This window comes from Haliotis cracherodii, unplaced genomic scaffold (genome assembly GCF_022045235.1).
Source record: "Haliotis cracherodii isolate W230 unplaced genomic scaffold, xgHalCrac1.p SCAF_9, whole genome shotgun sequence".
Lineage (NCBI taxonomy): Eukaryota > Metazoa > Mollusca > Gastropoda > Lepetellida > Haliotidae > Haliotis > Haliotis cracherodii.
In genome coordinates this window covers 37,417,186-37,436,822 of record NW_027266343.1, presented here as the reverse complement: position 1 = coordinate 37,436,822, position 19,637 = coordinate 37,417,186, and positions in this window count along the sequence as shown.

Here is a 19,637-nt window from a genome sequence, read left to right as displayed (position 1 = left end):
CAGTATAACACGAATACCCCATTCAGACACAGTATACTGACTTCGATCCGACCAGTCCTTGTTTTAGCCCCTAAATGCCGAGCGGCAGACAGGGTAACAACAATTACCATCTTTTAACGTCTTTTAGTATGACGCAGCCGGGGATCGAACTCCGGACCTTCCGCTCTCTAGGCAGACGCTCTCCCACTAGACCACGGTGGCGGTCTGATGTGAAGTAGATAAATGTTGGTATAATTACCCGATAGTGTTACACCTTTAAGCATGAATGAATACATGATCCAGACACTTGAGTCACTAAATTCCCGCATCGACCTGCTCAATTAATGGCTTATATTAAATTTCTAATCTTACTTTTACACAATTCAGTATTACATCTAGATACGTCCCAAGTAGATGTCAGTCATATTGACACAGCTACATAAGTCTTCAGAGTCACCAGATTGGCTTCACGTTATCTGAGCCGCTTTGAACGGTTTATCAGTTATATCACGTCGTGTCACCTTGATGAGGGAGCCCGAAGTGATGCAAGTGACATTGTACCCATGTCGGAAATCGAACCCGGGTCTTCGGCGTGACGAGCGAACGCTTTAACCACTAGGCTACCCGACTGCCCCGGTTTAACTTTGACACGACTAAAGGACGCATCTCTGTAAGTCAATCCTCGTCAATTGAAACCAAACCTAAACCATACTCTACACAGTTATGGAATTTTTTTTTAAACCAGGAACCTCTTCTCACCGCGAACACCAGGTGTTATGGCAATCATTTCAGTAGTGCATAAGTGATGTTACTGCAGTTTTAAAACACAAATGACACTTTCAGTTTCAGTTTATATTACAGAGACATAAAATAAATGGCTGTGTAAACACGTCCTTTCTTCGTTTCTTTAAAGATGTGTCACACTGTGTTGACTTCGGTTTGAGAAATGCAATTTATCGCGCCTTGGGGAAATATTTTATAGACTAATATTTGCCAGTTAGGTTTTAGTGTTGAAGAAAGCATGAGATTACGCGGGTCTTAGACGTGTGACACTTTGGTCATACAGAGCAGGGACACGGTGCTGAAGGAGGAGTTCAAGCTCAGGGGTGAGTGTGTGAGTGAGTATAGTTTTACGCCGCTTTTAGCAATATTCCAGCAATATCACGGCGGGGGACACCAGAAATGGGCTTCACACATTGTACCCATGTCGGGAATCGAACCCAGGTCTTCGGAGTGACGAGCGAACGCTTTAACCACTAGGCTACCCGACCGCCCCTACTTTCGGATGAGCGGTGTTGTGATTGAAGCATTCGATGGCCGTATGACCGGTATCGTAGTTGCCATTGTCATGTGTGTTCTTGTTTTTTACGCCGCATTCAGCAATATTCCAGCCATATGACGGCAGTCTGTAAGTAATGGAGTCTGGACCGGACACTCCAGTGATTGACAACATGAGCATCGATCTACGCAATTGCGATATGATGACATGCATCAACCAAGTCAGCGAGTCAGATCATTCGATCCCGTTAGTCGCCTCTTATGACAAACATCATCGCCTCTTACGACAAGCATGGGTTGCTGAAGACCTATTGTAACCCGGATCTTCAAGATAATCCTATATATTCCAGAACTTAGCGTCCTCTTTTACAGAACTAAAGATGATATGCTTTACAGAGTCACTTAAAAACGTCTATATATTCTTCGAATTATTTATGTATGGCTGTATGTGCACAAGCGCATTTCTAATAACAACTTAGTAAAACTTTGTTTAAAACAACAGTTGTACAGATATGCTTTGATTATGTTAATTGTCCTACTGCATGGACATAGTGTGTGTGACGTGTTGGTTAATACACCTCCAACTGTGTGTACATAGTGTGTGTGACGTGTTGGTTAATACACCTCCAACTGTGTGTACATAGTGTGTGTGACGTGTTGGTCAATACACTCCCAACTGTGTGTACATAGTGTGTGTGACGTGTTGGTCAATACACCCCCAACTGTGTGTACATAGAGTGTGTGACGTGTTGGTCAATACACCCCCAACTGTCTGTACATTGTATGTGTGACGTGTTGGTCAATATACCCCCAACTGTGTGTACATAGTGTGTGTGACGTGTTGGTTAATGTACCCCCAACTGTGCGTACATAGTGTGTGTGACGTGTTGGTCAATATACCTCCAACTGTGTGTACATAGTGTGTGTGACGTGTTGGTTAATACACCCCCAACTGTGTGTACATAGTGTGTGTGACGTGTTGGTCAATATACCCCCAACTGTGTGTACATACATAGTGTGTGTGACGTGTTGGTCAATACACCTCCAACTGTGTGTACATAGTGTGTGTGACGTGTTGGTCAATATACCTCCAACTGTGTGTACATAGTGTGTGTGACGTGTTGGTTAATACACCTCCAACTGTGTGTACATAGTGTGTGTGACGTGTTGGTCAATATACCCCCAACTGTGTGTACATAGTGTGTGTGACGTGTTGGTCAATACACTCCCAACTGTGTGTACATAGTGTGTGTGACGTGTTGGTCAATACACCTCCAACTGTGTGTACATAGTGTGTGTGACGTGTTGGTTAATACACCCCCAACTGTGTGTACATAGTGTGTGTGACGTGTTGGTTAATACACCTCCAACTGTGTGTACATAGTGTGTGTGACGTGTTGGTCAATACACTCCCAACTGTGTGTACATAGTGTGTGTGACGTGTTGGTCAATACACCTCCAACTGTGTGTACATAGTGTGTGTGACGTGTTGGTTAATACACCACCAACTGTGTGTACATAGTGTGTGTGACGTGTTGGTTAATACACCACCAACTGTGTGTACATAGTGAGTGTGACGTGTTGGTTAATACACAACCAACTGTGTGTACATAGTGTGTGTGACGTGTTGGTCAATACACTCCCAACTGTGTGTACATAGTGTGTGTGACGTGTTGGTTAATACACCTCCAACTGTGTGTACATAGTGTATGTGACGTGTTGGTTAATATACCTCCAACTGTGTGTACATAGTGTGTGTGACGTGTTGGTTAATACAACCTCCAACTGTGTGTACATAGTGTGTGTGACGTGTTGGTTAATACACCTCCAACTGTGTGTACATAGTGTGTGACGTGTTGGTTAATATACCTCCAACTGTGTGTACATAGTGTGTGTGACGTGTTGGTTAATACACCACCAACTGTGTGTACATAGTGTGTGTGACGTGTTGGTTAATTTACCTCCAACTGTGTGTACATAGTGTGTGTGACGTGTTGGTTAATACACCTCCAACTGTGTGTACATAGTGTATGTGACGTGTTGGTTAATATACCTCCAACTGTGTGTATATAGTGTGTGTGACGTGTTGGTTAATACACCTCCAACTGTGTGTACATAGTGTATGTGACGTGTTGGTTAATATACCTCCAACTGTGTGTACATAGTGTGTGTGACGTGTTGGTTAATACACCACCAACTGTGTGTACATAGTGTGTGACGTGTTGGTTAATATACCTCCAACTGTGTGTACATAGTGTGTGTGACGTGTTGGTTAATATACCTCCAACTGTGTGTACATAGTGTGTGTGACGTGTTGGTTAATACACCACCAACTGTGTGTACATAGTGTGTGTGACGTGTTGGTTAATTTACCTCCAACTGTGTGTACATAGTGTGTGTGACGTGTTGGTTAATACACCTCCAACTGTGTGTACATAGTGTATGTGACGTGTTGGTTAATATACCTCCAACTGTGTGTATATATAACGTCATAAATTGATGAGACTCGTTGAGTCTAATATACCGACGTTGTCTCTGATGTTGATGCGTTGATGGCGTTTACGTCATCCACGAAGCTGTGGTCAGTGAGCACTAAGCCAACACAAAGACGTGCACCTTATACCGAACACCGGAATGAATTAGCATCTAAATTGAGATAAAATTAAAACCAAATAACTTTCTAAATTAACTCCGGACTACAAAAAACACGTCCTGCTTCCCATGATTGCCTCGGAGGAGAATTTTGATGAGTATAATGTGAAAAACAAGTCTTCAAAAGGGTAAATAATGTAGGTAATCCTGATGACTTGATGTACACGAATCTGATCCCCATAATGGGACCACTGTGGGCTATAGTTGATGGTATTCCATTTACAGCGGCGGTTGATAAGGTAACGCAGGTATTTCTCTAGATCGCGTCCAGGTAGGAGGGTATGATTGACAGATATTCACAGTCGTGTCAACAGTGTCATGGCCATGGGAAGCTGTTGAGGCATTTAAACAGCCACGCATGCTCCTCGGGCAATTTCTTTAATAACGAATATCATGATTATATTTGTATTATCCATATTATATCCATATTTTATCCGTATTGAGTCACGTTTCTCATGACATAGTGGGATTTTAGGACAGAATAGGATCTGATACCATGTGGTTATTACTCGTGTGGTGTTCTCTTTATAGCAATGGTACAACGTTTAAAGGACATCTTGTATGGACACATGCGCAAACAAACTACAGGGAAACGAAGGTATACATCCGTGTTTGATGGTGGCTAAAAATAAACAAACAAGAAATGGTTATTAGGTGGTGATACTGGTATCTTAATTATGTTTTGGACCTTAAGTTTGTAGTGTTTCGGCGATTCCTTTCAGCCCATTAATGTTCTGACAACATTTGTAAGTTTTTGGTCAAATACAGTTCTTAAGTGTATATTTCTTCTTGCCGGGTGGTTTAAATAATATCGTGAACGTTATAAAATAAGTAATATCATGCTAAATCGATATGGTGACTGTAACAAAGTGATGCTAGATCGATACAGTGACTGTAACAAAGTGATGCTAGATAGATACGGTGACTGTAACAATGTGATGCTAGATTGATATGGTGACTGTAACAAAGTGATGCTAGAATGATATGGTGAATGTAACAAAGTGATGCTAGATTGATATGGTGACTGTAACAAAGTGATGCTAGATTGATACGGTGACTGTAACAAAGTGATGCTAGATTGATACGGTGACTGTAACAAAGTGATGCTAGATTGATATGAAGACTGTAACAAAGTGATGCTAGATTGATACGGTGAATGTAACAAAGTGATGCTAGATTGATATGGTGAATGTAACAAAGTGATGCTAGATTGATACGGTGACTGTAACAAAGTGATGCTAGATTGATACGGTGACTGTAACAAAGTGATGCTAGATTGATATGGTGAATGTAACGAAGTGATGCTAGATCGATATGGTGACTGTAACAAAGTGATGCTAGATTGATATGGTGACTGTAACAAAGTGATGCTAGATTGATATGGTGAATGTAACAAAGTGATGCTAGATTGATACGGTGACTGTAACAAAGTGATGCTAGATTGATATGGTGAATGTAACAAAGTGATGCTAGATTGATATGGTGAATGTAACAAAGTGATGCTAGATCGATACGGTGACTGTAACAAAGTGATGCTAGATTGATACGGTGACTGTAACAAAGTGATGCTAGATAGATACGGTGACTGTAACAAAGTGATGCTAGATTGATATGGTGAATGTAACAAAGTGATGCTAGATTGATATGGTGAATGTAACAAAGTGATGCTAGATAGATACGGTGACTGTAACAAAGTGATGCTAGATCGATACGGTGACTGTAACAAAGTGATGCAAGATCGATACGGTGACTGTAACAATGTAACATGGAGCTAGATCGATACGGTGACTGTAACAATGTAACATGGAGATAGATCGATATGGTGACTGTAACAATGTGATGCTAGATCGATACGGTGACAGGAATAATCTAATACTAGATCGATATGGTGACTGTAACAATGTGATGCAAGATCGATACGGTGACTGTAACAATGTAACATGGAGCTAGATCGATACGGTGACTGTAACAATGTAACATGGAGATAGATCGATATGGTGACTGTAACAATGTGATGCTAGATCGATACGGTGACAGGAATAATCTAATACTAGATCGATATGGTGACTAACAATGTGATACTAGATCGATATAGTGATTGTAACAATGTGATACTAGATCGATATGATGACAGGAATAATCTAATGCTAGATCTATATGGTGACTGTAACAATGTGATACTAGATCGATATGTGACAGGAATAATCTAATGCTAGATCTATATGGTGACTGTAACAATGTGATACTAGATCGATATGTGACAGGAATAATCTAATGCTAGATCTATATGGTGACTGTAACAATGAAATATGATGCTAGTGCAATATGGTGACTGCAGTCATGCGATATAATGCTAGATCGACATGATGCCGGTAACAACGTAATGCTAGATCGGTGTTGTGACACTGACAACGTAATGCTAGATCGAAATGTCGACTGTCACGATGCAATTTGATGCTCGATCGATGTGTTTATTGTAACACTTAACACTTCGCTCCTATACAAATCTGTCTCCACGAAGTCGCACTTGCTTAAAGATCCTTCACACAGCAGCATGTCGCCCAAAAGTGACAATAATGATTTGTAGAGATAAATTCTTTTGGTCATCTATTTCGACGCCCGCTGTTATGCCAATATCTTTGAACAGATAATTTTAACAGAAACATTTTGGAATATGTTTTTCGTCGCCAAAGAAAATAGAAGTTTAAATAAACATAAACAATCGGATCTTGTACTCACTGACATAAATCACAGTGTCAGTTATCAATAACTAGACAAGCGTATTCAAAGTTGGCTTCGAACGCAGACATTTTGTTTCGTTACTAGTGACAGCACTGATCGTGTAACACTCAACTGATGTCGTGTTGAGATAGTATTTACATTTCCTAGAGCGTTATGGAAAAGTGAGTGAGGGGGATGTAAAGCTGTTTTGGACAGTAGGGACACGGGTGGCCTAGTCGTCTAAGGTGCCACAATTCGCTATGCAGTGTTGCGTCCCTTGCGCACGCCAGAAACCAATAATTGTGGGTTCGAATCCCGGTTCGCCCCGAGTATGTTTCTAGGTTGTCAGCACCATGCTCGTGGGTTTCACCGAAGTGGTAAACGTCCGATACCTGCATGACTTCGGGCTTTCCTCCCGCGTTAAGCTGACACGCCGTGATATAACTGGAATACTGTTCGAAGCGGCGTTAAACCCAACTCACTCAAGGGACGCAACTCTGCACAGCGAATCGCGGCGCCTTAGACGACTGGGCCATCCGTGCCCCCGACTCACACTGTCACACACGTATGTGAGATTGTTGAGAAATGTGACCTTTTAGTTTTGGAACAGGTATTATGTTTCCTACTGCGCATCAACTGCTCAACGGTCTCGATGAAATAACTGCTTTAACTGATGTCGCCTACGGATGTACTAGCTTGCCGTAAACATCTTTCTTTAGGCCAGTAGCTATGTCATTTGGCGGTGCTTAAATCAAAAGTATTCCCACGATTTTCTGTTTATGAGGAATAAAACGATATTTTCCTTGAGTGGTTGTGCAGGCCTGTAACAGATAATTGTCATTGAATAAGTGATAATTTCAAAGGTTTTAGATTTTCCTTGAGCTTGTAGTTTACAAGTATTGTCGTTTAAAAAAATAATCTTTTTCTTGTTAATTTACTGAGGTAGTGATACGTCTTTGTTTAGAGAAACTGCTTCTCAAGGATCGTTCTCAAAGCCCCAGAAGAACCTGCGTAGCATTGTGCTGTTTAGCATTATTGCCAAGAATAAGGGTTTATATCATTTCTGAAAGTGTCAGTGAACGAGTGAGCCTTGAGCCGGTGCTGGTAGATCAGGAAATGCTTACCCTTTTCGCCGTCACTTGGTGTCCTCACTGAGTTTCAGTGATGATATAAGTTTCATCAAAGTTTTGCTTTTAAGGGGCAAGTTAAGTCAACACAGCGACTTTGCACATTGTACTACTTTATGGCATACTTGATCACAAATGCTTGAGCAAATTCAAATTTTAAAATTGCAAATAGTGTTAAAAAAACCGATAAAAAACACACGCCAAATCGTCCTCAAAAATGAAAATTATCCTCCAAGCGTTGTGATGGGTAAGGCAATAGGGGATTAAAGGGGGAATCTCAGATAAAAAAAATAATTGGTGTCCAGGTTCATTTACAGTTTATTCCAAATTCTAAGAGGGCTCGGCACTTGGATTTTGGCGGATACAAGTTCACGATTAATACCAGACGTCAAACATCCATTCATTGGGAATGTTTTCAAAGAGGATGTCCAACCATCATAAACGCAAAAGAGGTCTTTGTTAGGAAGCACAACTATGTGTCTCTGAGCAGTGGGACAACGCCAGAAATCATATCGAGGTGGGGCATTTAAATATGTACAAATTCATTGAGATGGTGCAGGTTGAGCAGGATAATACTGCGATCACAATCCAGGTGGATTCACGCCATCCAAGAGGAAGAAGTATCGAAACCTAGGCCATGACCTTGAGAGGGACAAGAGACAACTTCTTGCCAACCAGAAACCAGTGAACGATTATCAAAATGCTGTTTCAGATCTGGACTGTGAATTATGAAAATGGAAAGGTTAAATGTACTTGGTTTAAATATAACGGTGTGGGGGATATAAAAGTGCTTCAGTTAGGGGTGGTGGGGGTGAATCAGTGTTTCAGTTTCGGGGTGGGGTGGAGTGTAACTGTGTTTCAGTTGGAGTTGGGGTGGGTGGGGGGTAACAGTGTTTCAGTTATGGGGGATATAACTGTGTTTCAGTTAGGGAGGGTGGGGGAGAATCAGTGTTGAAATTGGCCAAATCAGACAATATTTAATACCGTGCTCATACTTTTTTTCACCAACAGTATATTATTTATTTTGAAGTAAACGATTGCTGGATGTTCGGATGTATTTTGCTAAAGGAAACATTATCCCTTGGCCAGCTGCTCGACGTCACCGTTTATGGTACTCAAACAGGATGTTAGTCCTAAGCTCTTTTCAGACATTAATTGTTATTTTAATTATTCAATTAATTTTGTCAAGATCGAAGGTAGTTTCACACACACAGCAATGCATGCAATATTATTATTGTAGGATCAACAGAAACAGCAACACATTTAGATCGACGCAACCGTATCCACCAAGCATGACAAGTCGGCCAACACATCAGCCAATGAAACATTTGCCACGCATCGCTGCACCGTTAGGCCACGCCCCCGAATAAGTTTGTTTTGGAATCCGATTACGGACCGTGTGATTTCAGCATTTTCACAAGGACATGTAAATACTTTCTACGAATGTCATTTAGATTTTTCTCTGGGGAGTTGACTTAATTGCACCAAGAAAAGTAACAGTGTTTCAGTTTTATGTCACGGGTGTCACAGTGTTTTAGCTTTGTCATGGGAGTAAGTGTTTCAGCTATGTTATGGGAGTAAGTGTTTCAGCTATGTTATGGGAGTAAGTGTTTCAGCTACATTATGGGAGTAAGTGTTTCAGCTACATTATGGGAGTAAGTGTTTCAGCTACATTATGGGAGTAAGTGTTTCAGCTATGTCGTCGGAGTAAGTGTTTCAGCTATGTTATGGGAGTAAGTGTTTCAGCTACATTATGGGAGTAAGTGTTTCATCTATGTCGTCGGAGTAAGTGTTTCAGCTACATTATGGGAGTAAGTGTGTCAGCTACATTATGGGAGTAAGTGTTTCAGAAATGTTATGGGAGTAAGTGTTTCAGCTACATTATGGGAGTAAGTGTTTCAGCTATGTCGTCGGAGTAAGTGTTTCAGCTATGTTATAGGAGTAAGTGATTCAGCTACATTATGGGAGTAAGTGTTTCAGCAATGTTATGGGAGTAAGTGTTTCAGCTATGTCATGGGAGTAAGTGTTTCAGCTATGTTATGGGAGTAAGTGTTTCAGCTACATTATGGGAGTAAGTGTTTCAGCTACATTATTGGAGTAAGTGTTTCAGCTACATTATGGGAGTAAGTGTTTCAGCAATGTTATGGGAGTAAGTGCTTCAGCTATGTCATGGGAGTAAGTGTTTCAGCTATGTCATGGGAGTAAGTGTTTCAGCTATGTCATGAGTGTAACAATGTTTCAGTTTTATGTCACAGTTGCAGCAGTTGTTCAGTTTTTATGTCACAGTTGTAACAGTGTTTCAGCTACGTCATGGGTGTAAGTGTTTCAATAATGTCACGGGTGTAACAGTGTTTCAATTTTATGTCACGGGTGTAACAGTGTTTCAATTTTATGTCACGGGTGTAACAGTGTTTCAGTTTTATGTCACGGGTGTAACAGTGTTTTAGTTCTATGTCACAGGTGCAGCAGTGTTTCAGTTTCATGTCATAGTTGTAACAGTGTTTCAGCTAATGGTTCATCATTCGTAAGTCCCGTTTTGGTTTGGCCTGCTGTGTCATGTGTGAGATAAAAAAAAATATCTCCCTTTATCTTCAACTTCAAACATGAACGAACGTTTGGCTAGCCAAGAATGGAACCAAGGCGTGCCATAATAAATTGCGACTTAGGGCCAGATTTTCTGTGTCAAACATGTTTGAATTTTCGCGATAGGAATCTTCTCTGATTGCAAGCATTTGGCTCTTCAATGATTTGATTCAATTCGTTTGTTGGAATAGACTTTTTCTGCGGAAATCTTGTTGGACATGAGCCCCATTCACATATTTTCTTTTACAATGTCTTTGTGTGCCAATTACCTTGAAAAAACCCATTAAGTCCAGGTAGTATGCGTCTTGTAGCGTTCTGTGACAAACAGTAAGTCATGTCTAAAATTACATCAGATTCGTAGCAATATCTCACTCTCTTTAGAAAAGTTTGAAAGAACTAATCTTATACTGATGGAAAAAAGTAACCTCGCTTCATATAAAGATCAATAAAAATGAAAGTATTCTGAAATTAAATACAAATATTTTAGTACGTTTCATGAAGACATCTCGAATTTAAGGTCGTGATTCCCAGTTTGCACGCGCATGTTAACGTAAGGCGAAAATTGTGGATATTTTTGTGTTTGTTGGGAGCATGATACTCACACCTGAGCTTTAACGTGAACAGAACATAATGATTGTTTAGCTATCAGGTTCTCATGAAAACACTTTTGTTTAACCGTAAATAATGCTTATCCAATGCCACGGCTTGCTTAAAATCAACGTCTACGATCCGTGATATGCTGCAAAGAGGAATGGTGCAAAACAAAGTTGCCAGACATTTAAATTTTTATCAAAACACAATATCATTACTTTGGAGACATTATCTTCAGCAGTGCAAAACGACTGACTGGTCACATGCCGGTCGTCAACATGTGACGTCACATCAACAAGACGACCATATTCGGATGGAGCATCTGCGGAATCGGTACCAAACTGCCAAAATCAACAATTATGACAATTCCTGGGTTGAGACCAATTAGTAGCAGAACCGTACGCAACATCCGGCCCCTACATCCAGAATTACGCGAGGTGGTTGGCCGTTGGGGTGGCCTAGTGGTTAAAGCGTTCGCTCATCACGACGAAGACCTATGTTCAATTCCCCACTTGGGTACAAAGTATGAACGCTATCGAATCCAGCGTTAGGGGATCCCGGCACTTCTAAGGTACGAAATCCGTATGCATGTCTCGATGCAATACACAATTCTTCTACATGTGTAAATGTGATAAGTCCTTACATTAAGCGTATGACAGGATCCTAGGTGAGACGCACGCCCAGAGAGCGCCATTACGGTAGCCATGTGTAGAACGACGGCCATTTTGTTTTATGCAAGCTCCTCACAGCGATAGCCCGTTCGCGGACCTCTCTGTACTATCGCTGCCACCAGTCAAAACTCCCCACTGTGAAGAGGTGGCCACAACCATGATTGGAGTTGAACTCGCAACCGAATGACCTTTATGTTTACAAACAAGTGACGACTGTCTTGACGCCGAATACACTTATCGCTGCTAAATTACTTTCTTCTTTTGTCAATTTGAATTTCTGTTTCACTATCGTGTTATTGATATAGTAAGAATGTAATGGAGAAGTTGGTTGATTTTTGGTTAGTCTGCAATCTCGAACCAATCTGATTAATAAAACAACAAAGTAAATTCATATGGAAAACATGGTCCGTCGTAAACCTTTTCAAAATGAAATATCATGGCATTCCCAAAGATATAAACAAAAGTCTCAACGTTACTACATTTGGGGTTAGAGGGCAAATTTCAAGATTCTTGTAATTGCCGCGCCCAAACTTGTGGCAGCGATGTTACCGAGAGTGTAACGAAGGTGTCACGCGTTGGGAAGGAGCTTGTGTTTTATGTTTCAAAGGGACACCACTCTATCTGCCCCTTGGGGCGAAGATGCCTTGCACTATGAAACCTGAGAAGTTCGATGCCCAGTGAATCAGTTTTTAATTCATAAGTTCAATTGAAAGTTAGTTTTACGAAATAAGCGTATTTATAGAAAAGAAGTTAATTCTGTAGTTGAGGATGTAATATTATTTGCTCTGAATTTATAAAATCGAGGGAAATGACACTTAATGAACTACTTTCAGTCTTCCTCAACGACACTATGATTTAGGAAGAAGATCATGAAGTTCAGTAAGCGAAAGCATAATATAGCGTCTCTTTTTGTGAAATAAAACGATAGTTTGCGAAGTTAACGCTCTCTTGTTGAGTGCAGCCACAAGTGAAAGTCTTTCTCAGTCACGTCGTAGACACACAGTGAGTGAGTGAGTGAGTATCGCTTTTACGTTGCTTTAAGCAACATATCTTTATTAGTCTTGTCAGTTATGACTTTCGGTCTTGGGTGAGTGAGTCTTGTTTAACGCCGCTTTGAACATTTACGTTGAACCATTGGCACATTTTGTCAGCTTGATGAGAGAAGAAAAATCCAAAGTTTTCTGTTGGTGAAATCCTGTGGGCATGTACAGTGCTGGCACACTAAGTATCATATATAGGTCGATGCTTGGATTCGAACACGGGATGCTGAAGGTTACTTGTTGCTCTATTGTGGGGAAGTATAGTGGGCGTAGTACTTTAAGGCTGAGATTGTTTCTCTGCTTGGTTTTAAATCTAAATGTCGTGTAATCGCTTTGCTTTGTATTGTGCGTAATTCCAAGCTAACGGAACAAACCACGCTAATAATAGACCGAAACTAACTACCAGCAGATATGGTTTCAAAGCCATGGCTTGCAAACTGAAAACAAACACTCATCTTTTGATGGGCAAAGCCACAGAATAGAGCTTTCAATGATGTGTTCCTTTGATCAACAATTTAAACGATAATAATAAAGACTCCATGATAGATTTTCGGATACATCTAAGGTATTGACACAGACTTCTATCTTTAATGATTTTATTACTTTGATGAACAATTTAAACGATAAATATAGGGACTTAAGGATAAGTTCTCGGATACTCCTAGCGTATTGACATAGACTTTTGACTTGGACTTGGGATATTAAATACGGTAAAGTGGACCATTCGCACTGTTATCTGTGGGTTCGCAGTGTTATCAGTGGGTCTGTGGTTACGCAGTGTTATCGGTGGAGCGATGGGTTCGCAGTGTTATCGTTTTGGAGGTGGGTTCGCAGTGTTATCGGTGGGGCGATCGGTTCGCAGTGTTATCGGTGGGGCGATCGGTTCGCACTGTTATCGGTGGGGCGATCGGTTCGCACTGTTTTCGGTGGGGCGATCGGTTCGCACTGTTATCGGTGGGGCGATCGGTTCGCACTGTTATCGGTGGGGCGATCGGTTCGCACTGTTATCGGTGGGGCGATGGGTTCGCAGTGTTATCAGTGTGGAGGTGGGTTCGCACTGTTATAGGTAGGGCGAAAGGTTTGCAGTGTTATCAGTGGGTAGGTGGGTTCGCAGTGTTATCAGTGGGTAGGTGGGTTCGCAGTGTTATCGGTTGAGAGGTCGGTACGCAGTGTTATCGGTGGGTAGGTGGGTACGCAGTGTTATCAGTGGGGCGATGGGTTCTCAGTGTTATCGGTGGGGAGGTGGGTTCGCAGTGTTATCGGTTGAGAGGTGGGTTCGCAGTGTTATCAGTGGGGAGGTAGGTTCGCAGTGTTATCGGTGGGGAGGTACATGTAGGTTCGCAGTGTTATCGGTGGAGAGGTGGGTTCGCAGTGTTATCGGTTGGGAGGTAGGTACGCAGTGTTATCGGTGGGGAGATGGGTTCGCAGTGTTATCAGTGTGGAGGTGCGTTCGCAGTGTTATCAGTGGGTAGGTGGGTACGCAGTAGCTGAGATATTGCTGAGTGCGGCGTTAAACAACAAACAAACAAAAAAACACGAAGCCAGACCCGCCAAGTCTGCACATTTATCAAAGAGAGTGATTGAGTTGTCCACAGCTCAATTTGTGCAATTTTTCAGCATTTTTTTTTACGGGGACACTGCATACTAAAGGGAAGGTAAAACCCGGGTCAAGGTCTGATGTCAAGTCCTTTTTATTGTTTGTTCTGAAATTTAAGACTGAACAGTACTTTTTTCACAATACCCCCATTACAGAAGTTGAGTTGCGAAACTCATGCCAAGTCATGAAAACATCATTAAGTTGACAGGGAACCCATTATGCTTTCTCGATCATAATATATTCATTTTCGGGTTGTTTTCTATGTTGATTTTATTCAATTTTTAAGATAATGGCGGTATTAAAGACATTATAATGATTTTATTTCAACATTTAACAGTGCATTCTTTTACGCTAGTGATACTTGTTCTTTGTTACTTGAATATTTCAGTCTTTTGTCTTCGGAGGGACACTGGCGGCGATTGGTCCCATTAGCGTTCATCTATCTACTGTTCTCTTTGAGACAGCCTTCCTGGTCTAGTGGATGAAGCGTCTGCCAGGAGAGCGGATCCCCAGGCCGCATCATACCAAAAGACTTTAAGTGGGATATCCATGTTAAACTGCTACATGAAATCCCCGTGGGCAAAAGTATTATTATTATTATTACTAGTGCAAGCAGTCACACGCACGCACACAGACAGACACAGACACACACACAGACATACACACACGCACACAGATAGATACAGACACACACAGAGACACATACACTCAGACGTGCAATAACATACACACGCACGCACGCACACAGACACAGACACATACACTCAGACCTACAATAACATACACAGGCTATATAAGTGCAAAAGTCTTGAACACAAGGTTAAAACCCCATTTCACCGCAACTCACCAGCTGATTTTGAGAGTAGCTACAACGTGACAATACCGTTTTCGTTCTCTCACACAGCTTTGGAACTTTTTTCTATCTAAGTCGGTCCGTTGGGAAAACTAGCTGTTAAACCTCATGATTTGGCCAAACAGCTGGATGAAAGCCGTAGAAGTCGTTGGTCACTGACGTTTACTGCTTGGAAATATAAATGTCAAGGACAGAAAATAACCAGTTTCGATTATCCGAAACAGATTCCATTGGGCTTAACAGGCAAAATAGCTGTTAAATAATATGAATGGATCACTGAAAGACGAGAACAGTGGCATGGCGCTGATAAACCAAAAATTATAGTCATTTCAGATTCGAACCGCCGATCACCTGATACTGGCATATATAATGCATTCAGTTTAGTACAGCGGGCCAGGTGCGTTACACCACTGGGCTGTACTTTAATGCTGTGGCCACGGGCAGTGTAGTGTCAGCACAGCAAGTTAACACTGACGTGTTATTACGCAAGGAGGTTATAGTGTAGGAGTGAGTGAGTGAGTTGGGTTTAACGCCGCTTTTAACAGTTTTCCAGTTATACCACGGCGTGTCAACTTAATGTGGGAGGAAAGCCCCAAATGATGCAGGTCTCTGACGTTTACCACGTCGGTGAAACCCACGAGCACGGGTATGGTGCTGACAAACCTAGAAACATATCTGGGTGGAACCGGGATTCGAACCCACAATCATAGGTTTCTGGCGTGTCCAAGGGACGCATTTCTGCACAGCAAATCGCGGCGCCTTAGACGACTGGGCCACCCGTGCCCCCTAGTGTAGGAGCATCCTCGTTGAAGAGTGAGTGAGTGAGTGAGGCTGTTTTGTTTAACGCTTATTTTAACCGTTTTTCAGCTTGGTGTGCGATGAAAGCCAGAAGGGATGCAGGTCTTCGTAGACTGCTTTATTGAATCCCCCAGCACAGGTATAGTACTGAAAACCCTAGAAACATGATCTGGGTAAATCTGAAATTCAACCCCACGGTTTCTGACGTCTCCAAAGCGTCTGCGGTTAAAAAAAGAGCTAAACTGTGCTTCATGTTTGCTCTAGGCGTTTGGGGCTGTCATAAAACGAGATTTAAAAGTAGTTTGCTGTGACGCGCCGAATCTTTGACGATGTGACAACGAATCCCGGCTGCATAGGCTACCATCGACGAGTAACAAATGACGTCAGAATACACCAACGCACCAGTTTCCAGCCAACTGAAAACAAACAGGCAGATATCCTTAATCCTAAAGCCTGGTAGTACGGAAGCCAATCATTCGGATGGACGGTGGTCGGGCTTATTCCCATTCATATTCCCAAGTCATCGTTTCATTCTGTTGTAAACTAATTCCAAGAGCGAATTAAAGTCGTGACACATGCACGGACATTTAAAATGCCTAAACACAGAACTTCCATAGCGAAATTAACTGACAACAGTGTTATGTCTATTTAATTACACGAATGGTTGGAAAGCTTTTAAACTGTCCCAACTCACAGCTCGAGGAAAGCTCGTAAAGTCTCATTAACTCCGCGAGAACAAGCGTGACTCTATAGTGGGGTATCCCCATTGGAATAAACACTATGGTTGATTATATACATGTTACCCAAAGTGACAGGCTATTCGGCAGTGAAGGAAAGCAGCGCTCTGATTGGTTTAATGGCTTCTGGTCGGTGTCATATTGGTCATTTGCTCTCTTGACCATCGGATTATATATCATCGTCTGTGATGAAGGACTAATCATGCTAGTAGACAACTAGCCTTCAAGTAGACGCTTCACCCATATAGCTTGACCTTTTCCCACTTATTCTCAAGGATTTTATATATAGCGCTGTTCTTTTGTTAAACTTCATTAATCGGTGTTTATTCAGTCAGATGTTTGTCAATGACAATGTTAAGGTCTATTTGGGTATTGTCCATCATCATTTGTTGTGTGTTTTGTATCAGACGTGTGGAGGAAATTTCCAGATTTGACGCACTTTTGACTAAAATGATGTCCGATTCAATTCAATTTCAACTTGAACTGTATGTTCCCGTAGTGTGTTCGGGTAAACAATTTACTTGTCATTGCATGTGTTTGTGTTTCGTGAACACCTGGTATCATCTATTGATGATAATGTCGGAATCGTACAATGGACTCTGCTTTTAGCATGATTTATTATGATTATAGAAATAGTTTTCGTCGCTTTTATTTAGGAAATAGATATGAGGTGAGGAGAAATGTGGTTTAACGTCGCGTCCAAGATTATTGCACTTATATAGCGACGTGCATGTACGTGTATGTGTGTGTGTGTGGCTGCTTGTACTAGTCCAGACTGATGCCGATTTATAGTGCTAGCCCACTGAGATACCATGCCGCAGTTTAACATGAATACCCCCACTCAGACACAGAATACTGACTCCGAGCCGACCAGTCCTTGATTTAGCCCCTTAATGCCGAGCGCCAGACAGGGTAACTACAAGTACCATCTTTTAACGTCTTTTGGTATGACGCGGCCGGGAATCGAACCCCGGACCTTCCGCTCTCCGGGCGGACGCTCTACCACTAGACCACGGTCGGAAATAGATATGACTGTGATCAAAGACTTTTGAAGGAAACATAGAACATTAGTTTTGCAATTCTTTAAAAAGTGACATTTACATGTTTGATCTTACGGCCATTAGAAAAAAAGAGAATTGTATGAATATGCACACATTTTATTTACATACATTAGGTAAAAAAAATTACCGTCGACAATGTTTAATTTGTCAAATGTTGTTGTGATTGTAATTGTATATGAATTGTACAAGTACAATATGTCTTCAGTTGGAAATCTTCATTTCTAGCGGTAATTGTAAACACGAGAACAAAACATCCAGTTTATCGTTTCTGGAAATGGTATTTACCACATTGTCCAGCTGGATCTTATATTTGCCAGGTTTAAAGAAAGCAACGATGTGAGATACGGTGTTAAATTAGTCATTTGTTTTAGTGTCAATAATTTCTCGAAAGACACAAAGGGTCGATTATCAAAAGCACACCAGATTCCAGCAAATATATACAGGACACATTGAAAGTCTTTTACTCAATAATCACAGTTTAGTTCTGTACCTGGAGTACGCGGAACAGGTGAGTGTGTCCTGCGTTACTGATATGTACTAGTGAATGAAGGTCAAGGTCATGACCAAACTCCGCAAGCGCCTATGATTGCTATACCATGATAGTCCTGGGATGTTCCTGAATTTGTCAGATGGATCGGCACGTAGTAACGACCTACCGATTTCCATACTGTGTACAACATGTTCGGTGGTTGTAACGAATATCGACTAATCGATTTGCTACGACTCACACGATTCGATCTGCGGATTAAGTGTCGATCTCATAATATCTCGCGGTAATTTGTTTCCAGACGATTGATATTATGTGAAGAAGACGGCAATGCCAAAGCGAAGAAAAAGAGAAGTTGTCTCCGTTGCGACATTCATGGAGCATACAACAATACAATTCAAGAATTTGAAATTGAGAATGAACAGTCTAACTACAATTCGCATGGGAAAGGAAAGTTTTGACGATCTTTTACCGAAAGTCCAGCTAAAGATCCAAAAGCAGGACACTAATACGCAAGAATGCCATCCAGCCGTTTTGAATCTGGCAGTTACACTTCGTTTCCTGTCAAGCGGTTCTTATATTTTGCTTTACAAATATCTGAAATGATTTATTAATTTTTGCGATTAAAGCAAAACACGTATTTAACAATCACGGACGCTGAAAATGTTACTGAAAGATACCTCCACACGGATCCTGAGGGTGTGTTCTGATCAACCAATAAGATCACTGCGCGGACCTAGCGACCTTGCCCCCAAACATGTCATTTCCTGTGTTGGTCCCGTCACCTCTTGACAAAGATTTGACCGCCTCCGTGGTCTAGTGGTACCAAAAGACGTTAAAAGATGGTATATGCTGTTACCCTGTCTGGCGCTCGGCATTAAGGGGCTAAAACAAGGACTGGTCGGCTCGGAGTCAGTATTCTGTGTCTGAGTGGGGTATTCATGTTAAACTGTGGCATGGTATCTCAGTGAGCTAGCACTATAAATCGGCATCAGTCCGGACTAGTACAAGCAGCCACACACATACATACACGTGCATGCACGTCGCTATATAAGTGCAATAATCTTGGACGCGACGCTAAACCCCATTTCACCTCACCTATTCTCCCGGCAGTATTTTATTGTACAATAAAACTCGGCCACATGTCACATATGAGAGATATCAATATTATGTAAAGCCTCTTGGACGTCAATAAAATGTACAAGCTTTAAAAATATTTCTCCGTATTTAAATAAATTTGATGACTCCCTGAATACAATCCGACCTCGGCAATGTCGGACAAGTCCATTTTATGAACGGGGGTTTAAATTTGGTATTTCCCGGATATTCTCACAATTTTCACGTAGATTATCTGTACCTTTTCTCCCAATACCGATTGTCATATCTCCCCACTTTTGGACGCGATTGTTCGGCCATTGCGGTTATCTACGAAATCCAGCTATATCTGTGGGAACAACTCACT